Below are 13,064 nucleotides of genomic sequence, written 5' to 3'. Positions count from 1 at the left end.
TAGTAGAAGTAGAAGCTGATCCACTCACGGGATGACCCTGTAGAAGTGTAGACCTATAAAATAGGACCCTGAGCCGCTGGAGCTCGGCACACACAAATCAGCTCTCTTCGAAATGCTTTCATATAGAGATGAAATAAAGTATCCAATGTTCGACTATTGATTTCATATAAATATAAAATACATTATGAAATCTGCAATGTCCATCAATACTCGATCCATTTAATATATCCATATAAATCCGACCCATTTTCACCAATACTTGACAAGGCCTATTACTCCATTGTACGTATTTGCATGGCGTCTTAGCTATCTAAGACTTTCGACAATGATTCCGTAAAGATGAAATAATAAAGTACCCATGTCCAACTACTGACTTCATGTAAATACGAAATGCATTATTATGAGATCTACAATGTCCATCAATACTCGATCCATTTAATATTCATATAAATCTGATCCATTTTCACCGGTACTTGTGGAGGCCTATTACTCCCTTTTATTTGAATGTCCATCAATACTCGATCCATTTAATGTCCATATAAATCTGACCCATTTTCACCTGTACTTGCGGAGGCCTATTTTTTAGAATTACACTTTTCGAATAACTGAACCGACAGATCACGAGATTCACGAAGTCGCCGTAGACACCTCGCTGACCCATTTTCACCCGTACTTGTGGAGGTCTATTTTTTTTAGAATTACACATCCGAATAACTGAGCTGACAGATTACGAGATTCACGATAGGCGCCTCGATGTCGACGGGAACGTCGCCTACCACCGAAAACAGTTAAACCCTAGAATAAATCTAGAAAAATACGAGCATCCGTACCGAGTCAAGAACTTGAACCCGAGTGGGTAGGTTCTACCATAAGAAACCCAATCAGCTGATCTATGATTAGTTCGCTATTTGCATGGCTTCTTATCTAGATCTAACACTACCAATGTTCGACTATGATTCCATAAAAATGAAATAATAAAGTATCCATGTCCGACTATTTACTTCATGTAAATATGAAATGCATTATTATGATATCTGCAATATCCATCAATCGGTTCATTTATATCTACCTAACCCTGATCTAGGAGGATAGAGGTTTAAGTTTGCTGTCTCCTTTGTCTTTCCTCTTTGGTTCTTTTTTTTCTCGAATACGCATGAGATCTGCGTACCATTGCATTTGAGAAGGAAAGAGTTTATGTTATAAGATTAGCCGGCCAAGCCGGTGGCAATAACGGACTACATTTTGATTAAGACAACAACAGAGATCATGCCGAGACGCTGCTAGCCTGCTACCGATTCAGCCAACGCCCGCATTCCAATCGCTCCGGCTTCGGCAGCGATCTGCCTCCGTCTTGATGATCTGGAGCATTTCAGCGACCGTAGCGGCGGATTCCCGGAAACAAATTGGATTCCGTTCTTTCCACACCTGCCAAGACACTAACGCAAACAAAGAATTGAGATCCTTACGTTGCTGCCCATCAGAAAGCTTCCGCAGCTTCCTCCACCAGCTTAGCGTAGTTTGTGCTCCTTGGGGGAGTTGGAAGCCGAGCGCCTGCAAGATGAAGTGCCAGAGTTCCCTGGTGAATGGACAGTAGGCGATGATGTGGTCAGACTGTGTTGTGAAACGGTGTCTCCTGGCTAGCAGGCACCTGCACACCAACAGACGTCTCTCCACTCATCCGACCGTACGATGTCCATACGGACAGTTAGGATTAGTGTTAGATTAGCAGTTGACACTGTCACCAAAGGGACATGTCCTTTGGGCAAAGGTTGTGTCCGTACGACGCAACCCTTCATCTGTATATAATCCAATGAAATCATTGAAAATAGAGACAGTTGTTCTCATATTTTTGTTCATTTACATTCACGTTCAACGTGTTATCAGTCACTTTCGCTCTACTGGACAGAGAGGAGAACGACGTTGATGTCTCAGAAATGTCCTTGTTTCTATAGGGTCGATCTGATGGAGGAGGAATTATGCCTAGTGGACAGTGGTACCACTAATTCTATAAGTAGGGAAACAAAGTACCTTCCAAACTCTTACAAAAAGGCAAGGAAATGTGTTGACAATCGCCGGACGCGATGCTACGATAGTTGGCTCTAGTCATGCCATATTATACTCCCTATAGGTACCCAAATTACAATTGAGGATGCATTATTATATCCTGATTCAAAGTTAAGTTATAGAGATATTCATCAAAATGGTTTTCATATAGAAACCCATGATGACAATAATGGGGAAATTCTCCTTGTTACTAAAAATAGCGGATATGGCAAACGAATTGTTGAGAAAATTCTCTCTTTTCCGTCCGGATTGTACTACACATACATCAAACTCGTACCTCATGTTGCGTACAAGGTAATTTTTCAGAATGTTGACGCATTCAAAACTTGGCATGAACGCCTTGGCCTTCTTGGTATAGGGATGATGCAAAAAATTATCAGCAATTCTAATAGTCATGAGTTAAATAGTGCTAAATTCTCAAGATCTTTAGATTTTATGTGCACTTCATGTGCTATAGGGAAATTGATTTTACGTCCCTCGGACGTTAAAATCCAAAACGAGTCACTCAAATTTCTTGAACGTATTCAAGGAGATATTTGCAGCCCCATATAACCAACATCTGGACCATTTAAGTACTTTATGGTTCTAATAGATGCATCTACTAGATGGTCTCATGTGTGTCTTTTATCCACATGTAACCATGCATTTATAAAAAATATTGCTCAAGTTATTAAACTTCGAGCACATAATAATACGAATGGATAATGCTGCTGAATTTTCCTCAAAGGCTTTCAACGATTATTGTATGGCTTTAGGAATTCAAGTTCAGCACTCTATTCCATATGTCCATACACAAAATAGTTTAGCAGAATCTCTTATTAAGATAATTAAACTCATTGCAAGACCATTATTACAAAATTACAACATACCAACTTCATATTGGGGTCACGCAGTCTTACATGCTGTTGACTTAATTCAATTGCGACCAACTGCATATCACATTGTCTCTCCATTGCAATTAGTACGTGGGAATATGCCAAATATTTCCAATCTGCAAAAATTCAGTTGCGCTGTATACGTACAGATCTCACTGCTTAAGCGTACCTCTATGTGCCCACATAGGAAACTTGGTATCTATATGGGATATCAATCTCCATCGATTATCAAATACCTCGAGCCTTTTATAGGGTACTTATTCACGGCCCGGTATGCCAACTGCATATTTAATGAGGACCATTTCCCGACATTAGGGAGAGATTTCAAGTACCAAAGTGAATGCCAGGAAATCAAGCGGAATGCCCAAGGCATTTCCTCCTCAGATCCACGTACTCAAAAGACTGAACAACAAGTTCAGAAAATCATAAACTTGCATCATATTGCAAATAACCTGCCAAAAGCATTTATTGATTATAAGGGTGTCACTGTAGGGGGTACGACCCCGGATAATCACCGTAGACTATATGGGCTGTGCCACCAGGGGTGGTCCAGCCTACAAAGACGAAGCCTTACGGAGCACGGCGCTGCTCGGCACGCCCCATACAACACCAAGAAGATATCCTGAAGATATGGCGTAATATGTTAGGATATGTTACGATCCCGTGATCCCTGTAATCTGTTATTACATATCAATTATCCCCTAGATCTAACCGACTTGTAACCCTACCCCCAGCTATATAAGGCGGGTAGAGGACCCTCTTAAAACACACGCAATATCATACAATAGCCAATACAAATCAACAGACCACAAAAGTAGGGTATTACGTCGTGCTGACGGTCCGAACCTGTCTAACTCTTGTGTCTCTATTGTCTTCTTGTTCTTGATTACGCGCACCTCTGTCGATCAATCTAACTTCGTGGGATACCTCTCGGAGGACTATCGATGATATTCTATCGATAGTTGGCGCGCTAGGTAGGGGGAGTGCGTGCTGATCCTTGGCGAATGAGATGGGATTTTTGCGATCAAGAAGCTGAACCGACCTCAAGACCTATGACGTCGGCGGCGACCGGACATCTCTCGACATTGTGCATCGCGATCTGCTTCTGTCGCTGGCGATCTCAGACTCAGTGTCCCGAAGCGACTCGTGGCTGCACGCAATAGAACTCGGAGTCCTGCGTCAACACGTCTTCCACAATAATTAGATGGATCAAGTTCTGCTGTGGAGTTTGACTTCCGCGAAAACGAACGCGTCTACACGTAGAGATCTATCACGGTGTTGCATGCCTCAAATAGGCACGAAGATTATTATCAGGGCTAGCCACCACGTTGCACGCATCATTGCTCAGTTGAAAAGATTTGATACAGGAGCCTCGGCCCATTGAAGATCGAGATGCATCCCTCGTAAAGATTCACCTATCAGCAACTACGACGAAGACTTAAAAGTAGCGTTATGCCATCACATGATGATCTACCGCACCATGCAATACTTACGAACATGCATCAATTTGCATGGCGTGTCTATGCATCTACACAAGCATACACGCATCCATAAGCAGAAAAGACATGGTCGTGAGACAAACATGTGAAGACGTGCAAGCTAATTGTGGATAATCCAACTTTGGCCTGCAACGTGACTCCGTGCACTCATCCGACTATGACTTCACGTGCATGTTCGACTACAGCGAGCCGCTAAGCGAACTACCCAAGCCGTCAAGCGAGCTCTGCCGCGTCGCAATAATGATTGCCGCAAAGAATGGCCCTATGACGACTGCGACCACCACCATGATGACAGGCCAGAAAGCTCAAGAGCCGGGCGATTTCGTCGACACCGACCAGATGTTCTGTCTAAAGCTAAGTCGCACTTTAATATTCTTCTAAATATTCTCAAATCTTCATATATCGCCATAATGTTTCTCCGAGCTGTTTTCTCCATGTTTGTTCACCAAACGATTTTCTTTCATGTATACCATCTTAAAGATGACATATAGCTAATCCTAAAGCAAATCCCTGAACAGTCATGTTGATGCTTGGATGTTCCCAGAGATGGCCCTGTCTCCGGCTTCTCCCTACACGTACACAAGTGTCTGTCTTCTGCATTAGGGGTGGTCGGCAGCGGCTTCTTAGCAACACTTTGTTCTTCCTACACACGTACGGGCTCTGCGCTCCGTGTTATGGTTAACAGGCTAGCTAGGGCTGAAGACTCAGCTACACACTAACTGGTCGGACGGTTTATAATATATATAAACACATCTTTAGAATAACACTAAGTGTTCACACCAACTGATCACCGAGCTGCATACGCTATTTCATCACCATTGTTGATTCTTCTCCGGAGTTCATATATTTTATTTTTACATCATATACTATCTATTCTACACATTTGTTTTTGTAGGGGCACAGCTCGATCAACGAGCTTACGCTCAGGGAATGGACAAGATGATCATTGTCTGGGTGGTCGAACCACCTATCGGATGGACTTCACCGCCAACCAACCGGTCGGACTGTTCGGCACTCACTCCTGCTCAGCGTTCACTTCGTCGCCGACCAGTTGGGTGGATTGCTCATCATATAGGCTTCATCGTTAGCTACGCTGGGGACTCCTCGGTGTTCGGATTCTTCGTGTAAGCATCACCAACTAAGCTAGGGACTCCCTAGGTGGTCGGATCTTGCTGTCTTATCGGTGTGCTATCAAGTTGCTCCATGCTATTTGGATCAGGGTGCTGATCTTGGGTAGCACATCTAGGGTCTTGATACGTGCATGTCAGATGATGTCAGTAAGCTTTCACACTTCTTTTCTTTGACCCTGCTACAAGATATCTTTAAAATCTTCCAGCAGGCTCGAGAACTAAGTGGACACACTTCACCTTGCGGTGAATGTGCGCTTTTCATTTCAGGGCTCAACCCATGGACTGGTTGTATGTTTGGCTGGTCTTCTGTCTTTCTTCTACTTTCTAGACCCTGGCACCACGTGACCACGTCACCTACTGTCAGGCTCGGGGACTAAGTGGACACACTTCACCTTGTGGTGAGTGTGTTTTTCTTTAATCTGTTCATTGGAAGACTCCGTGCCTCCCAAAGTTGAAAAAGATTATCTCCTTTTCTCGTGGTCGGACTCTAAGTGGGCACACTTGGTTAACAGCGAGGAAATTTTTAATTTTAAACTTGAGCTCCTTACATCCTTCTAGCAAGCCTTACTTGGGTAAGTCCGTGCTCGACTGAACAGTTAAGCTGGTCGGTTACAGTCCACAACTGCTCGACGACTCATTAGGGTGGTCGGACTATGAGTCTGACTACTCAACTTTATTTACACCTGCTCGAATAAGCTCAAGACGGTGTTGCACAGTGGATGCAAAGCGCTCGAACTAGCTATGGGGGGTATGACCCTGGATACCCATGGCAGACTACATGGGCTACGCCGCTAGGGGTGGTCTAGCCTACAAAGATGAAGCCTTGCAGAGCACGGCGCTGCTCGCCGCGCCCCGCAAGACACTGGGAAGATATCCTGAAGATATGGCATAATCTGTTAGGATATGTTATGATTCCGTGATCCCTATAATCTGTTATTACTTACCGGTTATCTCCTAGATCTAACCGACTTGTAACCTTACCTCTATCTATATAAGGCGGATAGGGGACCCCCTCAAAACACACGTAATATCATACGATAGCCAATACAAACCAACAGACCATATGAGTAGAGTATTATGTCGTGCTGACGGGCCGAACATGTCTAACTCTTGTGTCTCTATTGCCTTCTTGTTCTTGATTACACGCACCTCTGTCGATCAATCTACCTTCGTGGGATACCCCTCGGAGGACTATCGACGATATTCCATCGACAGTCACTAAATCCTCTTATCCCGTTTGTAATGCGCCCGAAAGAGTGGAGGTACCAATAATAACCATTCAACTCCCACTTTCAAATAAGAGGGGGAGAAGTACAGCCGCTCCTAAGGACAATGCTCCAAGTAAGCGTCTAATGATATCGAGGGCTAAATCCTCCAAATCAGTAAATCCAAGCCAACCTCAAGTTGGTAGACACCTAATAGTGGATAAAAATCCAAAACTAGGACCAAATCCATAACTTGGATCAACGGTGCATCCAAATTCTGATCCCGGGACATCGGAACACCCTGACTCTATAATTTTAGGAAATGACGGGTCAATTAATGGGGTAAAAGAAATTTCCATCAATTATATCGATTCTAGAGAATCATACGATCGTAAGACTACTGTTGTCGACATGTACTTCTCTATAACAATTGCAGAAATCGTTCTCAATGACCCAAATCTCAAGACCATGGCAGAGTGCAAAAAGCGCTCGGACTAGGCTCAATGGAAAGAAGCAATTCAAGCTAAGATAGCCTCACTCACTAGAAGATGGGTATTCACATCTGCAATACCTACACATTCCAAAGTCTTTCTTGTAGACTTTAAATGGGTTTTCGTCCAAAAACAGAATGAGAACAATGAGGTGGTGCGATATAAAGCGAGGCTAGTAGCACAAGGGTTCCCGTAGAGACCTGGCATTGATTACAATGAAACTTATTCTCCGATAATGAGTGGAATTACTTTTCGATACTTAATATCATTGGTAGTTCAAAATCATCTATCTATGCAGTTGATGGATGTAGTGACAACATATCTATATGGATCACTTGATTCGAACATATACATGAAGGTTCCCGATGGAATCCAAGTTCTGGATCCAAACGCAAATCGCAACATATACTGTGTAAAGCTACAAATGTCATTATATGGCTTAAAGCAGTCGGGACGAATGTGGTACAACCGACTAAGTGAATTCCATCTAAAAAAGGATACACTAATAATGATGATTGCCCATGTGTTTTCTTTAAGAAATCTCCAACGGAATTTTGCATTATATCCGTATATGTTGATGATTTAAATATCATTGGCAGTCTAAAGGATATAAAAGAAGCACATAATCATCTAAAGATGGAATTCGAGAGGAAGGATTTGGGTAAGACCAAATATTGCCTAGGCTTACAACTTGAGCACCGTCCTTCAGGGATTTTAGTGCATCAATCAGTCTATATCTAGAAAATATTGTAGAAATTTAATATGAATAAATCATACCCTAATAAAACTCCAATGGTTGTTCATTCCTTAGAAATAGAGAAAGATCCATTTAGACCACGGGATATTAGGAAAAATATGTTGGGACCAGAAATCCCATATCTCAATGTCATTGGCGCACTTATGTATCTTGCAAATTGCACCAGGCCTGATATCACATTTGCAGTACACTTAATAGCTAGGCATAGTGCGGACCCAACTCGCCGTAATTGCACGGGAGCGAAGTGTATCCTCAGATACCTTAATGGCACAAAGGAACTTGGTTTATTCTTCAAGAAAAATCATCATCCCAGTATGATTGGTTATACTGATGCTGGTTACTTATCTGATCTTCATAACAAAAAATCTCAAACAGGATTTGTATTCCTACGTGGAGGTACAACTGTTTCATGGAAGTCTTCTAAGCAGACTCTAACAGCGACCTCTACTAATTATTCTGAAATTATTGCTCTATACGAGACATCACGAGAATGTGTATGGCTTCGCAGAATGATTAACCACATATAATAGTCATGTGGTATTGGTTCAATTGAATCACCTACAATTACCTATGAAGATAATTCCACTTGTATTACACAGATGCAAACAGGTTACATAAAGAGCAATATCACTAAGCACATTGCTCCTACGCTGTTTTATCCCTAATGATTTATAAGAAAGTGGGAAATAAACATCTTGCAAATCAAGTCATATGATAATCTTGCTGACCTATTTACTAAGTCCTTACCAACTTCTGTGTTTCAAAAATTGATACATGGAATTAGTATGCGATGACTTCGAGATTTACAAGAATGAGGGGGAGACATTTCCTAGATGCCACCTGTACCAGCATCATATTATACTCTTTTCTTTCATAAGTTTTACTCACAAGGTTTCTTGTTAAAGTTTTTAATGAGGTAATATTAACATAAACATGTGTCATATTTTCTATTTTCCCCATCGGGAATTTTATGGGAAATATTAAAGACACATATTACCCTCATAACTTATCCATGGTTTTTCTCTGAAAAGATTTTTCATGTGAGTTATCTAAGAGGCAATACCAATAATATGTCATCATATTTTCTTCTAATTTCCCACTGGATTTTTACGGAAGTTTTAGCGGCATATCACTATATTGCTCCTCTTTTTTTCCTGAAAAGGTTTTTGGAGGAGTAATTTATATGTCGTATCTCTAATATTTTTCTCCATTACGGTTTTAAATGGGATACCAATGACATAGTGGTTTATTTAAATCACACACACATATGTTATTTTCTCCTAATTTTTCTATAAGGTTTAAAGGAGTTTTTATGGCATATCTAGACATACACATTCCTTAGATTTTTCCCACAGTTTTTTTGAGAAATCCAAGCTTACAGTTGCATTGATTTCAAGAAAGATTCGATCAAGAGGGAGTGTTGTGAAACGATGTCTCCTGACGAACAGGCACCTGCACACCAACAGACGCCTCTCCACTGGTGATCTCATCCGACCATACAATTTTCGTACGAACAGTTAGGATTAGTGGTAGATTAGCGGTTAACACTGTCACAAAAAGGACATGTTCTTTGACAAAGGTTGTGTCCGTACGACACAATCCTTCACCTGTATATAATCCCATGAGATTAATGAAAACAGAGACAATTGTTCTTAAATCTTTGTTTATTTACGTTTACATTCAACAGATTGTTTCCGGAGCTTGGCCGCAGAGATAGCAGCGGCCTCTTGCATCGAGCCCGTGGCGAGTCCGCCGGTCCGTTGTCCAATGCCTGCGTCGCAGAGCCAGCCAAAGGAAGATCTTAACTCTAGAGCAAAGCCCAAGTCTTCCGGATCAGTCGGTGTCCTCGGAAAGCAATTGCGCTGTTGTGAAGCATGGTGTATGCCGACTTGGCCGAGTAGATACCTTCAGGTGTCCATCGCCAATCTACAGCCTGTTCGGTTGGCTGGTTCGTATCGTTGCTAGTTCGTGAAGAAGTACTGCTGGCTGGTTTGTGTGAGAGAAAAATACTGTTTCGGCTGAAAATTTACGATCGTTTACGATAAGCCACAGCCAAACGAACAGGCTGTGATCGGTCAGCTTTATCTGTTCCATGATGTTCCAGAGTTCTAGGTATTCCTCAATAGCCGTTTGGGAGAGGCCGTCGGAGATGGCGCGCACCCTCTCTCCCTTACTGAATGCTGTTGCCGGACTTGGTTTGGGATGAGCTGTCGTTTAGTCGTGTATGGCTTATAAGGGCAGTCTCAATAGTGTATTGATGGTGGTTTCTATCCTCATTAAATGACTTGCCACATAGGCAAAACGCTAATATGGCAACGTAATTAATGAAGAAAGAGAGTAAAAATCTTAGAAATGGTTTCCTCCTGAAGAAATCAGGTCTTCTCTTGACCCAATGCACCAAGAAACCATGAAATCGTCATTGGAGAGAAACCACCGGTTTCTAGGGGGCTCATGCCGCACCCCCATTGGAGGAAGAAGATAGAGTTGGGAGAGAGAAAGAGAAAATAATTATTACTCATATAAACCATGGGTTGGAAAGCAGTATTTTTTTGTGCGGTATCCTATGTTATAGAAACTACTAGTTTTTTCATTGGGACTGCCTAAGCTATGACTAAAAGTATTGTTGACTGATTTGATGTGAGAGAAAAATATTGTTTATTAACTAAAAACAAACCAAAACCAGTCAAATAAGCACAAACAAACAGGGCGATGGTGCGAGGTCGCTGATGCTGTCCCTCTGGATCCACCTGTCTTCCTAGAACAAGGCCGTTTGTCCATCTCTGATCATGAAGTAGGTTGAAGCACCGAAGAAGGACCGTACCTCGGGAGCTGTTTTGATCGGCGGCGCGCTCCACATCCGATCTTGTTCTTCCGTCTTTTGCAACCAGAGCCATCGAGCTTCTAGGGCGAATCCCTGGAGTTTTAGGTTCCTTTGGTCTTTTCTAGAAAGAAAAAAAAACGTTTAGTAAGGACAGTCTCCATAAATTATAGGGCAAGTCATCGCGACGTCCTGGATTCACAACACATGTCATCCTCCTCTGGCCTTGTTTGACTGATAAATCATAGATGAAAGTATTGTTGGCTGATTTAGTGTAAGAGGAAAATATTATTTTTTAATTGAAAAACAAATCCAAGTAAACAGTGTGACATATGCATGTGTAATGATCACCACTCGCCACGCGGTGGAGTACTACTCCGGTTTCCACGAGAATTCTGTAAACTTGGGGCTCACAGACAGAAACAGACCAGGCGAGGCGGTGGGCGGTGGGGAAGCCTCGTCTCGATTCCCGCGTTGGTGTGATTTGCACGGCAACCGAGGTAGAGAGGATGAAGGGCTTGTTTGAAACGAATAAATCCAAAATACATGAATATGAAAAAACGCAAAAATAAGGTATGATAAAAAATAAAAAATTATGAAACTTTAAAACACAGAAACATAAAATTTAGGTTGCTTGGAATACATGAATTTATAACATAAAAATTGTAACATGTTAGACAAATATAGATACCAATTACTATATCTATTAGGAATGGATATGACCCCATCATGTTATTCTCGCCTTAACTGCTCTTTTTTTCCTCCACTTCACACGCGCTACCTCGGGCTTCAGTGAAGAAAAACAAAACAATGGATCAGACTAGATTCTTTTATTCCCGTGAAATTGCTTTGCAGCTACAGTATTATGAAGGAACGGCTTGGGCGATTCCTCACGCTCAAATGAGTTTCCTTTTCTCTCTATTTCTCATTCCTGTAATTTTCCTATGGTATTCCTTAAATCCAAACACAGGCCCAAGTGAATTCCCCTGCTCCCCCTGCCCCGGCCATCAATCAATACTCCATCGCGTCTTGGGTGGTCAAACACACACACACACACTCCCACAGTCGTAGTACTGTGCATGCACTGCACTTCAGTACTGAGCCTCTGATGTGTCCAGCAGGCCACGGGCAGCCATATGCCGCTGTCCGTCCGCATACAATCCGAGAGCCAGATCAATCATCAAACTTAGGGGTGTTCCTCCCTAAATTTTAATTATTGTTTTATTAGATATTTGGACACATGTATAGAGTATTAAATATAGACTAATTATAAAATTAATTACATAGTTTACGACTAATTTGCGAGGCGAATCTTTTGAGCATAATTAGTCCATGATTTCATAATGTTTTACTACAGTAAACATGTGCTAATGATGAATTAATTAGGCTTAAAAAATTCATCTCGTAGAGTACTGACAGATTATGTAATTTATTTTTTTATTAGTATCCGAACACCCCATGTAACATCCTCCCGACACACCTCCTAAATTTTAGTAGCCGGATCCAAACACCCCCTTAAATTAAAACTCTTATCTTTTATTAAAAATATTTTTTCTTTATAAAAATAAGGACCTTAGATCTTAGTCTACACTCTAAGTACTACAATAGCATAAATAGTCAGTGTACTCCTGCTACAAAGTGTTCGTCTAAACGGCCGATTAAACGGCCACTAAATGGTAAACGGTGGTAAACTGTTTTGTTTAGGGGTAAATGAAAATTAAACGGTTGACCGTTTAAACGGTCAAAAAACAGTCTAAATGACCTAAACGGAATGGAGATAAACTGTATTAAACGGGCTAAACAGTATTCATATTTATGACTCTAAATTAATTTATTATGAAAATATATTTCGTAATCAATCCAATGATATTCATTTGATATTGTAAATATTTATACTTTTTTATCTATAATTAATCAAACTTGGTATACTAAAATATGATACCGTTCTAGAATTGCATTCTTTTAAAGACGGAGGAAGTAATATTTAAGCCTTATAATGACTATATACTCCAACGAAATCTCAAATATCACGAAAATATAGCCACATATATATAGTCTGCACTAACATGCCCACTTCTTAAGATGTTTGAATTTTTTATCAAAGAATTGTATGTGCAATAACGGTTATACCATTAGTAAAGATATGCCAAATATTTTAGTTAAAATATATAAATATATCTAAGGTATTAACTTATACAAATGTCCTAGCGTTAAATGGAGAGATG

This window comes from Miscanthus floridulus, chromosome 8, assembly GCF_019320115.1.
Source record: "Miscanthus floridulus cultivar M001 chromosome 8, ASM1932011v1, whole genome shotgun sequence".
NCBI classification, from domain to species: domain Eukaryota; kingdom Viridiplantae; phylum Streptophyta; class Magnoliopsida; order Poales; family Poaceae; genus Miscanthus; species Miscanthus floridulus.
Note: the sequence above shows the minus strand (reverse complement) of the source record.